Below are 2,924 nucleotides of genomic sequence, written 5' to 3' on the forward strand. Positions count from 1 at the left end.
CGGGGGAAAAGTCCCCTGGGCCACCTTCCCCTTTTTTTTCTTTCCGGAAAAATTTTTTCCCGGGGCAACGGCGGGGGCTTGGGTTTTAAAAACGGGGGCTTTTTCCCCTTCCCTTTTTTTTTTGGAAAAAAAACTTTTTTTTTTTTTTCCCAAAATAAACCCCTCTTTAAACCCCCCCCCCCCCCCCCCCCCCCCCCAAAAAAAAAAAAAAAAAAAAATACTTAGTTCTTGTACCTCGTTTATCAGTCTGTTCGTCCTCGGCTAACCACTCGATGGATGGCGTCGCTTCGTCGTTCCCTCTTTGTTCGTCACATCCGGTTTTCTATTGCTGGGTTTATAAAATTGAAGAGTGCCCGACGTGTAGTTTCTCAAACACCCCTTTTGCTTTTGTTGTGTCCCGTTATTTCGAAGTTACCACTTCCCCTCCCCAAGTCATTCCTTCTAGCGAGCTGCTTTGCTTGATCTGTTGACTGTCCCCCATGGTACTCTTTGCTTTCTCTTAGCTATTACATTTCTGCAAAATTGCTAACTCTACCCCTTGTGCTTGTCTATATCAAATTAATTGATGATGGTTCATTGAGTCTTTAAAAAGGGAAAAACAAAATTAAAGCACAGTCTTTACAATTAAGATCCAAACTTCGCGGAAATGAAAAAGTTTGACTCTCTCAACTTCTGTTCAAAACGGGGGTTGGAATTATGTTTCATATAGGTATACTTCCATGCTTAAGAAAATTTTTCACATTTAGCTCGAACTATTTCTTCCTCCCCGAGATCTCCTGAGATACGACACGCTCCATCCAATTGCGAGCGCACATGGTCCCTATTTTGTCGTTTTCTCATTCAATCCCAGGTGCAGAATTTTATATTTTCCTTCACGGATCATGATTCGTGTGCTGCATCTCGCTGCATTGGGTTTCCCAAAAAGGAAAAAAGGAAAGAAAGAAAGAAAGAAAAGAAAAGAAAACAGAAGAGAAGAAAGGAAACGCAATAGCAGGATGGGCAACAGGGGAGTCCGAATTAGCCGAATTAGCGGAATTTAGCGGCGGATGCAACCGTAAATTGCACGATCTGTAGCTGGGATGTATGGAAGTAATGTAGGTAAGCTTCTGGATTGAGTCCGTGATTCTGCCATGGGGACCTAAGAAAGGCAAACGTGGCTGATATGGCGTGGCAGAGTGGTTGGATTTGTAAATGCTTGAATGATTGATTGTGCTTGGGGTCATTGGGTCGAATGGATGTTGGCAACTTACCTGGGCGGTGAACCTGTGAGGATGGCGTGGGCCGGTTTAACTACCAGGCGGCGTGGGTTAGTTGACTTAGTTAAGCCCAGTCCCTATCCATGGGACGGAGGCTGGTCCCCGGTCGTTAAAGCCCTGAGCTGAGCGGAAACTATCGTTGTGTGGATTCCTTCAAGTGGGCAGTTGAACCTCCCGTCAATTAACTAGTTACCCAGGGAAATGATGATCAATTCTGAGATCAGTTTTCCTCAGTCTGATAGTTAGTCAAGTAACTGTCTTCTTACGCTGCGGTTGTTCATCCGCAGCATCAAAAATGGCTCTTTTATATACCTATATAGTTAGGGTGTGATGACTTTAAATGGCTGCTGCTATTTATCATCATCACGCCTCTTCTGGCGGGCGACAGTTCTTTCGTTAGACAACGACAACCGGACGGGAACCGCATTTGATTTAGAGCTCTTTTGATGCGATTTTTCTTTGGTTTAGGAATTCGAATCCGATAGGCGTCGGAGCTTATATTCATCGTGCGAATGGCGGCCCAGATCAAACTCGGTCCATTCTCTGGAAGCCCACAGGGCAACTTTATCGAATTCCCTATCACTGTGGCACTGTGGCTATTCTCATTACCTTGCTAATACCAATGGGATTCAGCTCGGGCAGATGGCACCTGTCTGTAAAGATCTGTGGTGGAGAGGAGTTGGGATCATTAGTGCTTGGCTGGGGTCCAATCTTACTTATTCTATCCCAGCCTCCCCCTATTTATCCCATCGTATCCTCTTATCGTTATTACCGGTCTCTTGGACTGATTCTCACCAATCCTGGAGAGATACGCTGGGCTAATTATTCCGACAATGCGAGCCGGGTTGCACTGCTAGTGCTGGTGCCGGTGCCAAATACGCTGCCCGCTGTCTGCTAGACTCCGCTAGTCTTTGGTCTGCGGAGATGCCAGCCCCCGCTACACCCCCGCAGCGCTCCATACGGATCAATCAGCCCATCCATCCATAACTTGCCCTGTAGGCCCTCATGACGCCGTTAACTGACCATCCTGGTGAATTCTCGAGTACCTTGTTTCCTTTCTTTTTTCGCTTTTATCATTTCGTCTATCTTTCTCCGCAGTCCACATAAAATATATCCACAGCTGGGAAGATATATCTTTCAGTTAATCCTCATGTATATCTGCTTGCTTGGCGCAGTTACGCTGGTGCAATCTATTACTCCCCTCCTATTTGCAACAACAAGGTACCAGCATCGAACAAGCTATCTTCCCAGTGGCAATATCGTGCGGGGAAGAGACGTACCCGCTACAACACCCCAATAGCACCTCTTCTCGTCTCAAATGCGGCTCCCACGGTGGAATTTTATAGGACTCCATTGTAGCTATATTTGCCTTTCCAAATCATACCTACCTATCCTGAGACCGGAAGGGCCAGTTTCTCACTCTTTACTTTTGGTTGCGAACAGATGCCTACGTCTTGCTCCTGAACGTGCTGGCGGTGATCGCCATATATCCTGCCAAGAATATATCCGGCATTGATGCGTTCTTTTCCGGCTGCAGTGCAGCGACGATGACGGGGTTGAATACGTACGCGTATCTTTCCATCTCTCTTGCTTCCTTTTCTTTCATTTTCATTCTCATTTTCATTTTGTTAATTTTTTTTTGCTATGTTGATTTTCTTTTTCTACTTT

Source organism: Paracoccidioides lutzii (genome assembly GCF_000150705.2).
Source record: "Paracoccidioides lutzii Pb01 unplaced genomic scaffold supercont2.13, whole genome shotgun sequence".
NCBI classification, from domain to species: Eukaryota; Fungi; Ascomycota; class Eurotiomycetes; order Onygenales; family Ajellomycetaceae; genus Paracoccidioides; species Paracoccidioides lutzii.